Raw genomic sequence first — 20,544 nt, forward strand, 5'->3', positions numbered from 1 at the left:
AATGTCTACAACCTTTCTGGTGGGTAAGAAAAAAGAACCTGGGAACTTCTTAATAACCAGAAATAAAGATGAAATATAGAGATATGATTGGGTCTATAATAAAATTCAGATGCTACCTGTACTCCAGAATATATCATTTGCAAAAGGCCTTTTCATGGCTCTCAGTAAGACTGGTATTTTGTCTTCATACATCACACTCAGTGGCCCTCTTTGTGAATATATTTGGTTAAGATGGCTAATGTGGGTGTAACTCTTGATTCCCCTTAGCAATGCTGTTGCTGCCTTTCATGTATCTGTGCCCAGCCAAGAGCTAGGTTGTATGGGAGTGATTGGAATGACTGGCATTTACTGCTGCCCACTGGCAGTGGTAGAATAAATCAAGATAGCCATGAGCCATTTGGTTTCTATATTTGTTTAATATTTAGACATAGAATGAAAGGAGTGTGGGAAAATAATTAACATTGTAATCCTACAATAGCTACAAAAGATGTACTGATATGTAGTGACAAGAAAAGAATAATATGCTATTGTTGTTAGTTACCCCACCATATTTAGCAAGCTAGAGCAGTGCTGTCGAATAAAATTATAACATGAGCCATATATGTAATTTAACATTTTCTTGTAACTACATTAAGACATTAAAAGAGCCAGGCACGGTGGCTCATGCCTGTAATCCCAGCACTTTGGGAGGCCGAGGCAGGCAGATCATGAGGTCAGGAGATGGAGACCATCCTGGCTAACATGGTGAAACCCATCTCTATAAAAATACAAAAAATTAGCTGGGTGTGGTGGCAGGCACCTCAGTCCCAACTATTTGGGAGGCTGAGGCAGGAGAATGGCGTGAACCCGGGAGGCAGAGCTTGCAGTGAGCCAAGATCGCTCCACTGCACTCCAGGCTGGGTGACAGAGCGAGACTCCGTCTCAAAAAAAAAAAAAAAAAAGAAAGAAAGAAATTAAAACAAACAGGAAGCAGGTGGAAATTAATTTGAATTAACCCAATCTAAAAAATTTTCATTTTAATACATAACCAATGTTAAAAAATTATGAATGAGATTTTGTATTCTTTTTATCTGGACTAAGTCTTTGAAATCCTGTGCATACTTTATATCTTCAGTAGGATGCTAAATTTTCATTAGAAATACTTGATCTGTATCTAGATTTTACAAACTTTACAGTTGAAAAAGGAGATTAACATATTCTGTATCCAAACTATTCCATCATATATGATAGTGGCTACCCTACTGGACAGGGCAGAGTTAGAACTTATTCATAAATTTCTATGTTAGATTTTTTTTAATGATTCTGAGCATGTTTGTCAGTATGTTTTTGAGGAGATATAATAAAGAGTAGACATAGTCTTGCACTTGAGAACCTTATAAACTAATATAACAAATGTATATCTTGCACTGTGTGAAGTTAGTTTTTTGAATGAGTGTTTCAGCCCTTTTGATGGACTTAATTTTGAGAACTCAAATTAAGATCTGAGATTTAAGGTGATAAAATTTTAGGCCAGGTGCAGTGGTTCACGCCTGTAATCCCAGAACTTTGGGAGTGTGAGGCAAGCGATCACTTGAGGCCAGGAGTTTGAGACCAGCCTGACCAACATGGCAAAACCCTGTGTCTACTAAACAATACAAACATTTATCAGGTGTGGTGATGCATGCCTGTAATCCCAGCTATTCAAGAGGCTGAGGCACGAGAATCGCTTGAACCTGAGAGGCAGAGGCTGCGGTGAGCCGAGACTGCACCATTGCACTCCAGCCTGGGTGACAGGGTGAGACTCTGTCTCAAAAAAAGAAAAAAAAAAAAAAAAAAGAAAAAGGCAATAAAAATTTGGATAATTCTTTCACAAGTATTCTTAAGCTCTGGTTAAAATATCTAAGAAGTAGGCCGGGTGTGGTGGCTCACGCCTGTAATCCCAGCACTTTGGGAGGCTGAGGCGGGCAGATTACGAGGTCAGGAGATTGAGACCATCTTGGCTAACACGGTGAAACCCCGTTTCTACTAAAAATACAAAAAAAGTTAGCCTTTCGTGGTGGTGGGCACCTGTAGTCCCAGCTACTCGGGAGGCTGAGGTAGGAGAATGGCGTGAACCCGGGAGGCGGAGGCTGCAGTGAGCTGAGACTGCACCATTGCACTCCAGCCTGGGTGACAGAGCGATACTCTGTCTGAGGAAAAAAATCTCAAGCATCAGTTCATACGGGGATGAGTAATTTAATTACTTAACGTAAACCAGGAGGAGTTGAAATGAGGCCAACTAATTTTTTTCTTTTTTACGTCAGATGATGCTGTGCCGACGTTGTAACAAGGTTTGAGGGAGACACACCTCACACATGGGCTTGAGCACCCAATCACCATGCTCGTGAACTACAAAGGGATCGGGCCAACTCATTCTGAGTATAGATTTGGTTCCAGATTTTTGACAGCTCCTGTATCACACAGGAGGATATCAATAGTGTGTACATATGGAGCGTCTATCGCATCAAAGGTTGAGTTAGCTAGAAGAGAACTGCTGGGGAAAGGCCACAGTTATTTGTTCCTCTATCAGCATGGCTGCTGGAAAGTTCTAAGAGCCCAGAAGAGGGGGCAAGGATTGATAGCCTGCCAGTCTCCCTCTGTTGATATCTTGTTAAGAGGAATCAAGTCCTGGGACTTGGGATTTTTATAGGAAATGGAATTAGTTCTTCCTCTTAAACTCACAACCAACCAAAAATCTACTGGGGATCCTTGACAGTTATGAATAATTTACAGAAGTCTATTATGAACTATTAAATTATTAAATAGTTATTAGTTATAATAGTTATCACTTGTTAAATTGTTAGATTATTAATAGTTGTTAATAATTCATAAGCAGTTTTACTTATTAAAGAGAGAGGCAGAGAAGCGACCAAGATCTGATTTGAGTGCTCTTGGCTGGGACTGGTCCTCTGGCCAGCTCATTTTGAGGGGGTGAGGGGATAATACTCTTCTTGCCTCTCCCCTGACAGCTCCCACTTCACTTTCTTGCCTGCTCATACTTTCAACCTGATGTCACAGCACATGCTGTAAGAAACTAGCCACGGGTATTCCGTGAAAAATTCATGCCAGCATCCCTGTCAGGCTATTTGGCCCCGGGCTAAACGGCAGTGTGGCAGTGTCACTCTGCACGGTGTTTTGCAATCACCTGGGTAGGTAATCACTGCTCCCCTTTAAAATAAAGACAGTATGGGAGGGACTAGTCAGTACTTCCACGCGCGCGCGTGTGTTTGTGTGTGTGTGTGTGAGATATGTATTTGTGTGTTTGTGTGAAGTGGGGCAGTTTAACATTTCTATCTTTTTTTTTTTTTTAAAGTTTACCTGCTCCCAGCACTGATATCTATTGCTCTGAAAAGAAGTTAAAAAACTATCTTTTCTAATAAGTACATGTGTATTATGGAAAATACAATCTAACCTCATTTAATGCGGCACCTCAGCATAATCACTGAAGTAGCGTATTTCCCTCCAGTGTTTAAAAACTCTTTGTGAAAAACTCTTTATGAAAAAATTCCACTGACTTGGCTGAAAAAAAGGTGTATTTTGTTTTTGTCATAAAAACAAATTGCTGGTGATTTAGGGAAGTCGTGTTCGTTGCTCTCGGGTTGAAGGTCATTTTGCTGTGGATTGCTGACGCCTCAGGGCACCTATACATACTTCACATTTGGGGACTTATTAAACGGACATTCATTAAAGCCTCATTTCCAGATTTTATCCATTCAGAAAAATCACCCTTCCTCCAATTTGGAAGAGTGTGTTTCTCACACTGCTCCGACTTTGAGTTACTCCATCGGTGCAGGCACTCAGGTGTCCCTGCAGCTGCTCTGGCACTTGGCTGGCAGCATGGTATTTTTCTAGAGAGTTTAACAGTTTTGTTTCCCCTGCCCAGCCTCTGTGGTTACCCATCAATACCTGGTGTGAGTGGCAAGGAGACTCCAGCCCTGCTATCTTCCTGGAGTCAGAGTCTTCCCTTTCCAGGGAGCTGAGGGTCTTTGTTCCAGGCTGCCACGTGGGGACTCTGCTATTCCAAAGAGGGGGAGGAAGAAGGCTGATAATATGCATTTCGCCTTTCACTGCCTTTTGGGCAACAGTCTTGGAATGAAAACACTAAAAACAGATGTAAAAACTGAGGGTGACAGTTGGGATCTCATTAGCTTAGTGGCTGTCACAATACATCCAGGAAAGAGGCTTGTGTGCACGCGGCTATGTCTGAGAAGCTGGAACTGCACGTGTGTGTGTGTGTGTGTGTGTGTGTGTGTGTGTGCACGCATGGGTGCACACACACACATGCCTGTCCTCCTGGAGGTGGGGCAGGCATTTCAGGCTTTGCCATATAATTTTCTTGCTTAAGCTTTAAAAAACTGTCAGTTGGGTGGCAGCAGGTTTGGTTATTTTTCTTTATGGGTGCTTCTGTAAATATCTTTAAATTTCAGCTTAGGCTTTTTAGAGGGGCATTCAATGTGAAGAATAAACAGATTATGGCTTTGCCTTTAAAAAGAAAGTTATTGAGGCATGAAATGCACCCAGTAAGGTGCCTCAAGTGCACTCTCTTAATTGAATAGCCGGATCAAGATGATAGTATTTCCATACACTATTAAGTACAGTGCCTCAATTTGATCATTTTGAAAATACATGAGTTTCCAGTCTTAACATACTGCCCTTCCTTACCCTCAGTCCAACTTTCAACTCCTGAATCTTCATAGGAGCTTCTGGGATCAAGTCCATCACTTGGTTATAATGTCCAGTCAACAAATGTGAGTCTAGAGCTGAGATGCCTCTGCATCTGTTTTCGCCTCTGGCAAAGCTGAGCTTGTCAAACTGTGCAATGCCACAGGCATCAGAAGGGCCTGAGCAGGGGTGCCTCTGTGGCCTGAAGGTTCTCAGAGTGGGAGCCAGAGACCTGGGTTCTGGACCCAGCTCTGTCACTAGCCTGCAGAAACTTCACTGTGATTTCTGAAGTCCTGTCCTCCAATTTGATGGGAATTATGATTCTGGTGAAAATATGGCTCTTCGTGTAAATACAATAAACCCCATGACCTCAGGGTTCAACCAGGAAGCTTATGTGATCCCAGGACCAGACCAGATGTCCTTCCTCTAAAATATATTTTACAGCTGTTCACTGGCCTCATTCTGTCTTCCTGGAGGCAGTGGCCAGGCCTCTTAGCAGACCAGATGGAAGCTTGTAGAGCTGTTCATGAGTTCTGTGTTAGGTTTTCAAAATTGTAAAATGTGGATAATAACATTATTTTCTCCATGGGGCTGTTGGTGCAACATATTGGAGTCCGGACTGGTGGGGGCAATCATTTTAATTTGGTGGTCCTCTCTTGCCTTCCTTTGTTGTTAAATATTTTGAATATCATCCCTAGCCCCTGAGAGCTTCCAGTGAAACCCCTGGGACATCCCCTCCATGAATGCTGTTTTCCTTCCTGATCTCCATGCCCTCTGCAATGGCTCAGCAAGCTGTCCACTTTCAAACCCAGCAGGTTTCATACAGATAAGACCCCCAACAACCATTTAGCTACATCACAGTGACCTGAGCAAGGCCACAGGCTGAAGGAGGCCTGGGAATTCGAAATGAGGTGGCTGTCTGGGTGTGCTCTGCCTTGACTTCTTCCAGTCGTACCAATAAAGCTGAAAAGAATTTGAAGAGGTAACTATTGTTCACTGCTCTCCCCACGGCTGCCAAGGTAATTTGGAATTCGTGGAGTCTAGAGGCTTTGGAGGTTTGGATAGCTTAAGTCATCTTAAGGAAAGCAGAGTGGAAGTTTGAAAATCAGATCTGCTTTCAAGTGTTTTTTTCCCCCTCTCTGTGGTCTTACGGAGGGGAATGGAGAGTGGCTCACAGGCCTTGATTTTCCTGAGTAATTGTTTCTCTTCTGAGATACAGTGGAACTTTGGAAACTGAGCTGGTGTTGACTTGCTACCTGTATTGGCCACCCCTGGAAGACTGCAGATGCACCTCCATTTTCCCTCCCCACCTTGCCAAGGCTACTACTTGCCTGGTGCCACCTGAGGACTTACAGCTGCTCTGCTGGGTTAGGCTCTGTTGCCAAGGAACTATATTCAACCTCAGCAGCAGGGTAGTCCTCACGGAATCATGGCTGTCTGATGCCATCATACGGTTGGGATGGGCCATATGTGCTGTTGCTCTTCACCTCTGTGCAGATAGGGCCAGGAGTGAGACAGTAGGGAGTGGTGGGGACTGTGGCAGAGGTGGGTATGCCCCTCATCAAATATTATAATATTTTGTAATAGGTAATATACTGTTTCTTAGAGAAGTGTATTTAAGAATGCCTATAGGACGATTAGAAAGGCATGAAGGATGCAGCGGAGGAAATAACGTTGAAATTGGACTTTCACACACTGAAGGACAAACTTTAGGTACTTAAAGTAACAAAGAAAAGAAGAGAAGCAAAACAAATCTACATCTGGCATGGTATTTGATTTGGGGCATGGAGCACTTGCGACTTCCAGGAGAGTCTTAAGAGAAAAAGACACATTTATGGAGCACCTATTATGTGCCAGATAATGCATTGGCATTTTAATAAATATTATCTCATTTAATTCTCACAGCAATCCTGTGACATGGGTCTCTTACTCTTATTTTTTTTAAATTAAGAAACTTGGGCACAATGAGGACAACTATTTCATTTGGGGTGACTCAGCCAGACATGGTGGTGTTAGGATTTGACATTCTGACTTCTGTCTTTTAGTTCAGGAGCTCCTGTCCTGTGCTGGAAAATTGATTGCTGGATTTTCTGGCCCCTGTGTGCTCCCTAGTCTCCTCCATTGCCGATGGTAACAAGTGCCCTCCCTGGTCCTGTCTGCCTGCTCTGGGCTGACTCTTGACCTCCAGGCTGTCATCGGTGGCCAGGGTTGCTGCCAATTCTGACTGCAGGTCCCTTCACTGCCCCCATGACAGAGCTCACCTGAGCCATCACAGTGCCTTGGGCCTGTGACTGGCCCACATCCAGCCTGGCTCCTCTGAAAGGTCTGACTGCCTATTGTGTCACTCCGAGGTTTGGATTTATCTCTGGTTGGTGCTGGCTAGAGCCTCTGCCTGCAACAGGGCCACACTGGATGGGAGGGCGGTTTCTCTGCTGTCATTGCAGGAGCTCCTCAAAGATGGTGACTTAGAAATCCTGATCTGGCCGGGCGCGGTGGCTCACGCCTGTAATCCCAGCACTTTGAGGCCGAGGCAGGCGGATCACAAGGTCAGGAGTTTGAGACCAGCCTAGCCAACATGGTGAAAGCCCATCTCTACTAAAAATACAAAAAATTAGCTGGGCGTGGTGGCAGGTACCTGTAATTCCAGTTACTCTGGAGGCTAAGGCAGGAGAATCGCTTGAACCTGGGAGGCAGAGGTTGCAGTGAGCCAAGATCGCACCACTGCAGTCCAGCCTGGGTGACAAGGCAAGACTCTGTCTCAAACAAAACAAAACAAAACAAAAACCCTGATGTGCTGTCTGTGAGGAGGAGGGCTTTGAGGTTGACGAGTGGTGTGGGAGGAAGGTGTAATTCATTGTTGAGAGTTGCATTGTCTTCTCATTTCACATATACTCGAGTATAAATAAATTAGAACATTTCGAATCCATAAATTTAGCACCCCATACTCAAGTGCCCCAGAAACACTTTCATATATGCAGAGTAAAGGAAGAACAATTGGTGTAAAGTACAAGAAAAAGACTTTCCTACTTGGCAAATCTTTTCTTTTTTACTTGGCAAATCTCATCTTTTCTTCGGTGTGGACGTCGCAGCAGACAGACGTTTTCATTTTCAAGTGTCAGTTACAGTTTTGTTTGGAGATCTGTTAGTTAGGGTTACGCAAAGGCAGACTGTGTGGTATGAAGGCCGCTGGGCTCTGGCAGAAGGGCTGCTGGAATCAGATCTCACACACTCCATCTCCTGGCAAGCTCGAGGCCAGGGGCCGCCTGGCTGTTCTTTCTTGCTGGTATGCTCCATACACACGATACGGATATGGCTCAGGTTGGCTCTAGTGACCATGTTCTGGTGGAAGGGACCTGTGTTTTTGTCTTCCCTCTGCCACTGAATAGTTGTGTACTCTTGGGACAAGTGACTAACCTCTCTGAGCCGCAGTTCTCATATTTATGGAATAAGGAAAATAATATAAACATACAGGATCATTCTGAAGATTAAATGAGATAATATCTGAAGGGAGCTCCTTGTGAACTCTGAAATGCTATGAAGTGCTGGCTACTGCACATAGCAATCCCTCACCACAGACTCTTGGGCTTTGGTTTGGGTGTTTATTCCAAATTGTGAAGTAGGTAGAAGTAGGTAGAGTGAGTTCTGTTCTCCCTCCTTTTCTTGTGTCAAGTAGCCTTTTCACTTACAAGCTTGCTTGTCTCAGAAAAGCAGTTCCTCAAAGTGCAAACATTCCTAATCCTCAAACATTCCTTAAATCTTTCATCAAACTCAATTGTCCTTTCTCTTAGTGTCTGTTTTCCTAAATCCACACCTGTGCTTAGCTATGTATGATTAGACAAGATCATAATACACTTATTTGCAAGGATAAATAAGGAGGCATCCTTCCTAAGTATATTTGCTTTAACTCCTAAGAATAGGAGAAAGCCAGTTTTGCTAGATGAATGAATTTAAAATGTGAACTGTCATGCCGCTGAGGCTAGAGTGTGGTGGGAAAAAGAGAGGCCCCTTCTGCTGCCCTTTGGAGCAGATCTTCTGGATGGTATGCCTCTGGTGTGGCTGCTATCAGCCAGCAGTATCTTTCTTATTTATTTATTTATTTATTTATTTTTGAGATAGGATCTATCTAGCTCTGTCACCCAGGCTGGAGTGCAGTGGTGTGATCTTGGCTCACTGCAACCTCCGCCTCCTGGGTTCAAGTACCTGCCACCACACCCAGCTAATTTGTGTAATTTTAGTAGAGACGGCATTTCGTCGTGTTGGCTAGGCTGGTCTTGAACTCCTGACTTCAAGTGATCCTACCTCCTTGGCCTCCCAAAGTGTTGGGATTACAGGCGTGAGCCACTGCGCTCGGCCTTATTATTTTGTATCTAATAAATTTTACGTAGGATTTGAGTTGGCTAATAGGTAGTGCTGAATAAAATCTTAAGAAATAATACAAAGTAAGAATAAGGGTAAATAAAAGTAAATGAAATGTTGAGACTGTGGGAAAGAGCTGACTGCAGGTACTCAGGCTGTATGACTTGGCATAGTTGTTGCAGGATCATGCATTTGGCTTTGAACTTCCTGGAAGCAACTTGGAAAGGGAAATGTAATTTATCCATGAGAGAGAAAATCCATCAGTTCCTGTGGAAGACAAGGATTTCTCAGTCTTAATTCCAACTTGGGGCTGCACAAGGAAACAGGTGATGGAATCAACAGCAGCCTCAACAGCAGCTTACAGCAAAAGCAGAAGCAAATTTTTAGCCTGCTGTTGCTTTTCAAGTTCTTACTTAGAGCTGAGGGCATAGGACCTCTAGAACTTGGTGTCAGTGGTAGCCTGGTAGGTAATCACTTTGGGTCAATGTGATTCAAGTACATGGCATTCTGTGGCCGTTTTGGTTCTGTTTTGGGACAGGGAGAACTAACTTCACTTCTGCAGAGCCAAAGGAAACATGATTTTTGAAGGAAACTCTGAAGATAGCACACATGCTTTCTATTTTGCCTGGAAAGATTTGAAGAGGAGGAGACTTAGCTTATTCCTGGCATGAATTTTCCAAGGCAATCTGGGCAGCCCCGACTGTCTGAGATAATCACCAGCCATTACTAGGGATGTGGGAACCAAGCCAGACCTAAGCTTGGTTTTATGTGTAAAAATGGCCACTCTGGGAATGGGCGGGGTCAGGGAGGTCGTTGGCTGGTCAGGAGGAGCTTGGCTGGGCCTGGCTCTGAGCCCAGGTCTAGCCCCCATCTCCCATATGAACAGGTCTAATGGCCCTGCTTCTGGGTCTCCCTGTCTTGCACTGGAGTCATGCTTGTAATCAGAGGCCCACTGTGGCTACAATTGCCTGTTCACAATGTTGAAGGAACATCATCAGCACTAAGTGTGAATTAGATTTTTTTTCTGTGCATTAATTGTAGCATTTGAGCATGTTAAAAAGTAAGCAAAAATAAAAGAAATGTAATTGTAGTGACTGAATGACCCTTGTTTATTCTGGAAACAATACATGCAAATATTGAAAAAAAATTAAACAGAGCACAGTGGTCTTCTTCCATGGTTTTGAAAAATATCTAGGGTCTCCTGCTTGCCAAAGAAACATAGTCTCACCACCATGAGAGGCCATCTCACACCAGTTAGAATGGCAATCACTAAAAAGTCAGAAAACAACAGGTGCTGGAGAGGATGTGGAGAAATAGAAACGCTTTTACACTGTTGATGGGAGTGTAAACTAGTTCAACCATTGTCGGGGACAGTGTGGCGATTCCTCAAGGATCTGGAACTAGAGTTACCATTCGACCCAGCAATCCCATTATGGGGTATATACTCAAAGCATTATACATCATGCTGCTATAAAGACATGCACACGTATGTTTATTGTGACACTATTCACAATAGCAAAGAATTGGAACCAACCCAAATGTTCATCAATGATAGACTGGATTAAGAAAATGTGGCACATATACACCATGGAATACTATGCAGCCATAAAAAAGGATGAGTTCATGTCCTTTGTAGGGACATGGATGAAGCTGGAAACCATCATTCTGAGCAAACTATCACAAGGACAGAAAACCAAACACTGCATGTTCTCACTCATAGGTGGGAATTGAACAACGAGAACACTTGGACGCAGGGTGGGGAACATGACACACTGGGGCCTGTCATGAGGTGGGGGCCTGTGGGAGGGATAGCATTAGGAGAAATACCTAATATAAATGATGACTTAATGGGTACAGCACACCAACATGGCACATGTATACTTATGTAACAAACCTGCACATTGTGCACATGTACCCTAGAACTTAAAGTATGTATATAAAAAAAGAATCGTACTCTCACCAGACACAATACAAAAAAGTGAAAGATAATAAGAATCATTCATGACTCCATCATACAGTGATATTCACTGCTAATATTTCCTTCCACTATTTCTATATATCTATGCATACATGTCTAAGGCCATATATATTTTTATATTGATATCCATAGCTCCATAGATTAATGAGAAGTTTAGTATGAACATCAAGACATGTCCCAGAAATCTTTTTTTGACTATTGAAGATGTTCAGTTTAGAAGGAATATTAAAGCATTGGGGAAAAGTGGCAATGTGAAGGGAACAGAGATGGGAAGGAGAAGGGGAGATGAAAGGGAGGTAACTCACACAGGATGTATGTGGACTCTGTGTGAGGGACTGTGCTGTGGTTTCGCCCTGCACACTGTGATTTCTATTACCCCGAGAGGTGGTCTGGGGTGGGGGATGGGGGAATGTCTCCAGGAATCAGCACTCAGGCTCAGGAGTCAGACAGATCCAATTTTACACGTTGGCTGTCCCCCCTATTAGTTTACAACCTTATTTTTCTCCTGTGTAAGATCCATATGTAATCCCAGCACTTTGGGAGGCCGAGGTGGGTGGATCACTTGAGGTCAGGAGTTCGAGACCAGCCTGGCCAACATGGTGAAACCCCGTCTGTACTAAAAATACAAAAATTAGCAGGGTGTGGTGGTGTGCACCTGTAGTCCCAGTTACTTGGGAGACTGAGGCAGGGGAATCCCTTGAACCCAGGAGGTGGAGGCTGCAGTGGGCCAAGATCGCGCCATTGCACTCCAGCCTGGGCAACAGAGCAAGACTCCATCTCAGAAAAAAAAAAAAAAAAGATCCGTATAAACCACCCTTCATGTGGTTTTTGTAAGGACTTAAAGATTGAATGTACACAAAGCTTTTATGTCTGGCACTAGTAGACTCTCACCAGTGGTAGCTGTTATTGTCACTGTTATTCCAAATCTGAGCCAAGTGAGTCTCAGAGAGGGTGATGCATCTAAGATCACGCGGCTAGTAAGTGGTAACAGGATTTGAATTCTATCCATTTGAAAGATGTGTTGGGCTTTGGTGCTCACATTCTTTATGCTGTACTAGGTCAATGCCAAAGGAAACAGATTATATTTATTCAATAGTCCGACATATTTCATTTTCTACATCAAATGTCTGTAAAGAAATAGATGCTGGTGGTTTGGAGTTCAAACTGGCCTTTTTTTTTTTTTTGGCAGTTTCAAGGAAAGCAAAGGATTCCGTTCTCTGTTTGTATGTAAAGCCAGGAAGAAAACATACCTCCCTTTCTGTCATGGCGTCTAAAGCTAGTGACATCCACAGATAACAACCAAGGGAGGGTTAATGTGTGTGTTTGTTTTTGCCCAGGAAAATGGCGATGAATTTCATGCTTGGCAGTGCTGCCTACTATTTAGCAATGAGGCTTTTTTCCACTAGATTAGGAAACAGATGTTTTCTGGTCCATTGAGGAGTTTTAAATGCTGGAAATACTTAAAAATAATTTTCTAGGGCTGTTGCCCTCGATTCTTGGATTATGATCATTCTGGCTGGGGTCCAGTGCCCTTGAGCTTTTAATCTGTAGACTCTTTTGTGTATTTATCTACTTGGCTCAATGTGACCTTTTAAATCCTTAATTCATGGAGGCATCGTTCAGATCCAGGAGCTGAGACTATTTATTTTTTCTCCTTTTAAGTCTAAATAACTAATCTGTGAGGATCCTCAACTGGTGAATTGCCTTGGGATCAACCTTGGGATCCGTTCAGTCAGAATCTGACTTCTCAGGCATTCCCACATTCTTTTCAAAGGTGATATTTTGAAATAACAAAGGCAAAATTCACATTATCTAGACTTCACTGGGTACTTATTCTCTTGGTCAGCAGGGGATAGGTCATGCAGCAGTGACCAGACCCCTTAGCTCAGTAACTGCAGAAAACGTTGATTTTCTTGCTTGGGCTGTAATGTCCCATGAGGGTCTGTTGGGGCATTCTTCTGATCGTGGTCACACAGTGACCCTGGATGATGGAGACTTTATCTTGCATGCTACCATGACCACCACAGTAGAGGGAAGGGTATGTGGTGAGTCTCTCACTGGCTCTTTAATCTACACTGGCTGAAACAAGGCTCATGGCCAAGACCTACTGCAAATGGAGCTGCAAAGTACAATTCTCTCCTGTGCCTGAAGGTGAGGAGAATCAGAATGCAGCCCTAATGGCCCCCACACCTCCTGGCATCAGACTGTGTCAGGTGCCTCACATGTACCATCTGTAATCTTTACCTCAGTTATGCAAGGCACAGGCCCCTGTTCCTATCTGATAGATGAGAACATGGATTCAGAGAGGTCAGGAGAATTGCCCGTGGAAACACAAGGCTCAGACTGGAATCCAGTCTGTCTGCTAACAAAATAACTGTGCTTCCCTCTCTGTTATACTGCCTTTGATAGCGTAGGCTTTCCCTTTCTTCCCCAACTGAATAAATGAAGAATTGGATAGTAATGTTGCCCCTCGTCCTGTGATCATTTTTCATGTGGTGTTGTATATTGCCCTGGAGGCTGGAGGTGACAATTGCTGATGGCCCCGTGGGAGTGGTCCAGCTGGGAGCTGATCTATTGAATCATGTCTTTAGGGATATGATATGGATAGTCCAGAGGCCAAAAGTGATGGAAGAAGAATTAGGGATCCACTGGACCAGTCAGAAACTGGATCATTATTCTCTTTGGACATTGGATTATGGGGACTACCACATGACTATTATACTGATCACTGATGTATTGATTGCATTTATATTTACAAGGAGAGCTTTGTGTTCTATTAATCTAAATGACAGTTTGGTCCAATAAGTGCCTTGAACATGACTTGGATTTCAGAATTAGAGTATAGGTGAAGTGCTCTTCTGACTTTAGAAATGACCCAGGCATAGGACCACTGGCTACAAAGAAATTGGGTCTGGTTTCCTCTGCTGGTAGAAACCAGAAAATCCTCTTGGGCAGCAGTCTGCACCAACAAACTTGATGATGCCCAAGACTATTTTTTCTGGTTTTTGTGATGGCTATTGTCAGGGAGATAGTGCCACCAAGCTGGAAGTACGTGTTTTGAGACCTTGAGATGGATCTTGAAAAGCAGTTCCCTGCTTAAAAAAAAATTCTGAATATAATGAAATATATTTAATATAGGTTAGTATTTTATCTAGTCTTTCTACCAGTTTCTCCTTATTTTATTTTATAATGGCTAGCATCATCTTTGTTTACTTACTGCTTCCTGCTAACTTACTGTCCCTCAGTGGCTAAATATCTTCTGATGGCTTCTCATTGCCCACAGGGAAAGTTTAAACGCTTTGGGCAAGGCACGTAGCTCTTTGTAATCTTGTCTGTATCTACTAATAAAATAATCATAATATATATCTGATGATGTGTTCAGGATGTTTCTCCACAACAGAGAACCCATTTTTAAGGGCCTGCCAAATAGAAAGTGAGAATTTCTGCTAAGATGGGGTTTTGTCTTTCCTCTCCACTCAGCAGTGTGCTGCTGCTGCACAAAGAAGCCAACTACAAGAAAGACGGTAGACATAGAAGGGTCACATTAGGCAGACAGGTGCTTTGGTGTTCTGTAACCATCCAGTTGGCTGTAACCAGTGAAGACTGAGTGCTTTCTCTGGCCCATTGTAAGCCACCAGTAGGCTCCTCAGAGCAAACCAGATGTGAGGAAGAAATGTTCCATGTGGTAACTGAGAGAAAAGGCTCTAGACTCAGTCATTATCGGGAGCTTCCTGCGGCCATTGGTTATGGGTTGTTACCCTGTTCTTAAGGATGAAGAATTGGAAACCAATGTCCTAACTGCCTCTGGAGCCTGTATGGACCCTATCCATTTATGAACATTAAATGTTTTATGGCTTTCATGGCCCAAACAATATTTAACCATGTTCATCAAGTGGTAAGTGAAAGATTAATTATTATATGTAGTTTCCTGGGCTGGTTGTGGCTGCCATTTGGTGATGAGCATCAAGACTCTGGGACTCACAGTAGGCATGTCCAGGTGAGCAGTGTCCCCTCACAGATGAATTTTAAAGGAAGTTCATATGTGTATGGAGGTGCAGCTCCTGCAAAAGAGGTGAGGGTTTTCAGGCGTCTCTTTCCTTCCTCCAGAAGGGTTTTCTTTCTCTGGAGAGGGACCTGTGGCATCCATTCATTGTGTGGGAGGAAGGCTATGCTGAGACGCAGCACAGAGGCAGGAACAACTTCTCATGGCCCTCTCAGTTGTGGGACGCACAGAACACACACAGCAGGAAAGATTATTTCTACCTATTGCACCCAGTGAGGTTGTTTGGCCTAATTTAGGGGCTGTGCTCTGGGTCAGACCTGATCATACATCTGTGTGGAGAAAATATTCTCTTTGCTGGACGTGGTGGCTCACGCCTGTAATCTCAGCACTTTGGGAGGCAGAGGTGGGTGGATCATCTGAGGTCAGGAGTTTGAGAACAGCCTGGCCAATATGGTGAAACCCTGTCTCTACTAAAAATACAAAAATTAGCTGGGCATGATGATGGGCACCTGTAATCCCAGCTACTAGGGAGGCTGAGACAAGAGAATCGCTTGTGGTGAGCCAAGATTGCGCCTTTTAACTCTAGCCTGGGCGAGAGAGTAAGACTCCATCTCAAAAAAAAAAAACAAACAAAAAAACCCAAAAACCAAAACCAAAACAAAACAAAACAAAAAATCCCTCTCTTCTGAGTCAGGTAGAGTGGGTAGAAAGAAACAGTTTGTGACTCTCCCTAAATACCATGTCAAGACCTATTTAGGACATCATCTGTAACAAGTATGATTTTCTCCAAATAGTTGGTGTTTATTTCAGCAATTTAAAAGTTGGAATTTCTGGGTTCTGTTTCTTTGGAGTAATGTTATATGCACTTCACTACCCCACTATTTTGTGGCTTGCTTCAGAAAATACATTTTATTTTCTTTTTTGGGGGAAAGTCCAATAAGGTATTTCCTTGAGTTAGATTCTTTCTTGGTATGCTTAATAGTAATTTAGTAGAAATTTTTAGCCTTTTACTGGCACTTCCAACCTCCCTGGGAGTCTGCTTATAGCACCAGAACAGCCGGTGTGTGGGAGGGGAGGCTGATTCTGCAAAACTGAGTGTTTCCCGCACGTGCCCTCACATGCCCCCTTCTCTCTTTTTATACTGTACTCTCTTTTGTGCTCTTGAGGATCCCCCTGCTTCATTCGCTTAGCTTTACTCTGTCACTGCCAGTGACACACATGTTCTTCTAAAATGACAAATCTCATACAAACTTTATGCCCTGGAGCAAAAGAGAAATCAAGTGCTGTGATCAGGAAGGTGCGCATATGTCCCGTTTCTCTTTTCTTTGCATTTTGTTCTACTTCCATGGAAGACCCACGTCTGTGTGCTTGGTTTATAGGCTGAATCTCAGCCAGGTCAGAATGGTGGAATCTGCTTGGTATTGGTTGGAGGAAGGTGGAATCTGCTTGGTATTGGTTGGTGATTGTGGTCAGTAATGATGGATTAATGACAACTATATGAGCCAAATGGAACCTTCCTAGGCTTCATGATATTTTGGAACTAATTTTAAAGCTGAGATTTCAGTGGCAGGACAGGGAGATAGGTGGATTAAGCGATAAAAAAAACTCAAGGTATAATTTTCAATAAATTAAAAGTATTACTCTCATACAAATATAGAATGAGCACGAGCCAAAAATTTATTTAACTCATCAATGAGGGAACTAGCAGGATGGCAAAGCTGGTTTAAAGGAACATATGATAAGTCTATATAGTCAATGAAACTAAACAACGCTGGGATAAAATTTGCTGAGACACAATTGAGGTATATAATGGACATGAGGTGATAAAACCATACATGTTGAGTTGCTTCCTCTGTAGGACAGAAATTATTTGCAGCTTATCAATCTTTTACAAGTTAGCATCCAGTTTTACAGTCTAGACCCTAAAGATTAGCAAATATTAAGTCAAGCCAAGTTTGCCTCCCTAACGCATCAGGTGACCCTTATGTGGCTTTGATAGACAAGACTCTGTGTCACCTTGAAAGAGCACCTCATCGTCTTTTTGCCTTATTTCCAAATTTTGGATAATTTTTCTTGACAATACATGATGGAACCATGGCAGATGGGGTGGCTGTGGTCAACATCGGAACAGTTTTCTGTTGTCTTGGCTGATGTTTACTCTGAAGGGTTACATATTTCAGGGGCATCTGTAGCTTGGGCACTGCCTCCATTTTGCCCTTACCTCTTTCATTCCAGGGGGTATGTTGTGACTGTTTTCAGGGATGATGGCTCCTAGGTAAGCCATCTGGATTGATATTCTTTTCCTGTCTAGCTGTCTTGTTGTTTTTTTTTTTTTTCCCTTGGTCCAGGTTGGAAAACTTCAGCCACAGAGTAAAAATATATATCTTTAAATGGAACGATTATTTTTGGGATGGCATAATTTAAAAACAAAATTGTATTTTTATCTAGGCCCAGGACAGAGTGTTAAATGAATCCGGTGAAGTAACTGGTTTCAATATAAGAAATGACTCTTTTATCTTTAAGTTTATAAGCAACATTTTTTTTGAATTGAAATATTTCAAATGATTGCTGTATTGCTTCCTGAAGCAAGATTTTCTTTGCTAGTTGATCTCTTGTGCACGTGCGCACGCACACATGCACACACACTCACACACAATCTTATTAATTTAAATTTTGCAAAAGAAAAATGTGTGATTAATTTGAACACACTAGATTCTTATTTAGTAAAAAGCTAAAAATAGCAAAGACCTTTGAGCCCTTTGTAAAGCCTGCCGTGCAGACAGTTTTATGTGTCAATGACTTTATTTATGTTTCAGGAGCTATGATTTGACCCTCAGCATGAGAGAAAAACAAATGGTTTTAATGGATTTCCACGGACATTTCTTTCTTTTGGAGCTGCTTTATCTCAAGGTGGATGTTGCAAAGTCAGAGTCCAAGATGAGAATCTTAGGAGAGGGATTGCTGGGATGGGGACAGGGTGAGCTGGAGTAAGAGTGAAGGCAGGACCGTGGGTAGAGAGAATCTGTGTTGTGTGGGGCTGCTAGGGAGGCTTTGATGCACCAGGATTTTCCTGCTTTTGATTCCTGAACACGTGCACATTCTGGGTTCTCTTTTTTAAATAATTAGTTCGTGGGGATTTAACTTTTGTCTCAAGCCAAATTAGGGTTCTAGGGATTTTTGGGTGGCAGATCCTGATCCAATTTCTCTCTGTTGTGGTCTTAGGAACATGTTAAACTCACTGGGGCAGATAGAAAAAGGGTTTTCTATCAACTGAGGGTTGATAGAAAAAGGTATATTCTTGGTTTCCACCTCATATTTACTGAATCAGAATCTGGGGATGAGTTAGGGAATCTCCATTTGAAACAAGCCACTAAAAACATCTCAATTTTAAACAAAGTCATTCTCAAATCACCAAAATGGATGTTGTCTTAATTCTAATGTCCCTTGCCCCTCAAACCCAAATAAAGCCAGAACAAAACAAAAGTTTCTTTCATTACAATCAACATGGCTTCTTGTTAAGCTATCCAGGTTAAAATAATTCATACCAAGAAGTAACGGGCTAAAAGCAGCCTTCTTGGTGGTAGCTGTGGTTTAGAGAAGGACTCTGTGCCTTCTCAGCGACGGCTGAGGTTTAGGGTAGGACTCTGCCACTCCAGATGATGCCCCAGTGAGGCCAGTGGTTAGGGAGCTCTTGATCTGGAACCCCGAGCACTCCCTGCTGGTTTCCTGGTTTGCGGTGGTTTTAGAACTCACTTTTGAAAAGCACGAACTTTCTCTTAAGCAGAATACCTGATTTCATGAGATCCTCCCTTTTCCAAACTAGGATGGGCCAAAGGATCTGCCAGGTGGGCCTGGATATTTGAATTCAGAGGCACACTGTGTGTTGACTAAGAGGAAATCAAATGGAAGTCCATGTGTGTAGCAGAGTGGTTCCAGTTTCCTTAAGGGCAGCTTATGGAAACACTGAGCAAGGAACACCAAAAAAGGGATTCCGGCCTGGTGCGGTGGCTCACGCCTGTAATCCCAGCACTTTGGGAGGCCAAGGCAGGCAGATCGCTTGAGCTCAGGAGTTTGAGACCAGCCTGGCCCAACATGGTGAAACCCCATCTCTACAGGAAAAACACAAAAATTAGCCTGGTGTGGTGGTGTATTCTTGTGGTCAGCTACTCAGGAGGCTGAGGCAGGAGAATCACTTGAACCCAGGAGGCAGAGGCTGCAGTGAGCCAAGATCGTGCCACTGCACTCCAGCCTGGGTGACAGAGCCAGATCCTGTCTCAAAAAAAAAAAAAAAAAAAAAAAATGCAGCGGGGTGGCAGAGGGGAGGGATTCAGATGTTGGCATCTTCTGTTAATTATAGTTTCCTCTTTAAAGGGGAGGCCATACATTTCTGATCATGTTACAACACTTCTTTTCTCCTTGACCTCCACTAGAAACCATAAGAATCCCGAGGCTTTAAGTCTAAGACATTGGGAGAGGACTGTTGATAAGCATGGGCTGTGTATCCTTTGGTTTGAGCTAGTTTGCTTTTAAAGCTTGTTAAAATGACTTAATGATTCAGAAAACCCATTGTTCTACTGCGGGTAAGCAGGAAGGGATGGTTGAGTTTAGGTTTATTGGGCTTGTGAGTGCCATGGGCCGGGTAGGTTGCTGGGAGCTTCATGTGCGTCCTCTTGTTTAGTGTTGGACATTTGTCCCCACTCACAGTCAAGGAAACCAAGGTTCGGAGAGTCAAGTGGCTTTTCCCAGGTGACACAACCAGGAAGGGCCAGGGTCAGGGCCAGGATGTGAACTGAAGTCCCCCTATGTCTAACTCCATTGCCTTGCAGAACAGGCCACGTTCTTTTTCTTCTGCCCTGTGGAGACCATGGCACAACCTAACAGTGACCTCAAACTCCATCGGAGGCTCAGAGGACTGAGGGTTCAGTGGTCAAGGTACACCTAGCCAGGAGCAATGTTTATTTTTTAGTTTGGGGAGAATCTGATATTTACTAAGTAAGTTGCCAAGCCTGTGAGCTTGAGGAAGGAAGTTGATGAAGAAACACTGTGCCTCCCTGCAGATGTCTTTCAGCCTTGGAGCCCTAGACAGGAAGCCCTCTGCTGGCCTACAGAGGAGGTGGTCAAGAGGGAATTTGCAGAATAGAGCAAGATGGTGGCTTTTGACACAAGTCCTTTAAGGCAGGGGTCCCCAACCCCTGGGCCACGGACCAGTGGGAACTGGGCTGCACAGCAGGAGGTGAGTGGTGGGTGATCAAGTGAAGCTTCATCTGTATTTACAGCCGCTCCCCATAGCTGGCATTACCACCTGAGCTCTGCCACTTGTCAGATCAGTGGTGACATTAGATTCTCATAGGGGTGCAGACCCTATTGAGAACTGTGCATGCACGGGATCTAGGTTGCACACTGCCTATGAGAATCTAATGCCTGATGATCTGTCACTGTCTCTCATCACCCTCAGATGGGACTGTCTGGTTGGGGAAAAACAAGCTCAGGGCTCCCACTGATTCTAAATTGTGGTGAGTTGTGTAAT

At 43.4% G+C, this 20,544-nt stretch overlaps 1 protein-coding gene and 1 non-coding gene across 3 annotated transcripts in view; one reads left to right on the plus strand and one right to left on the minus strand.

Annotated features, from left to right (window-relative positions):
• FRMD3 (FERM domain containing 3) overlaps positions 1–20,544 on the plus strand; it is a 299,022-nt gene that overhangs the window by 92,436 nt on the left and 186,042 nt on the right. The gene's annotated exons all lie outside the window — the stretch shown is intronic.
• On the minus strand, positions 2,277–2,379 carry LOC117099508. Its single transcript, XR_004443844.1, has one exon. It is a non-coding gene; the product is annotated as a small nucleolar RNA U13 (small nucleolar RNA).

Source organism: Trachypithecus francoisi, unplaced genomic scaffold (assembly GCF_009764315.1).
Source record: "Trachypithecus francoisi isolate TF-2019V2 unplaced genomic scaffold, Tfra_2.0 Lachesis_group16, whole genome shotgun sequence".
NCBI lineage: Eukaryota > Metazoa > Chordata > Mammalia > Primates > Cercopithecidae > Trachypithecus > Trachypithecus francoisi.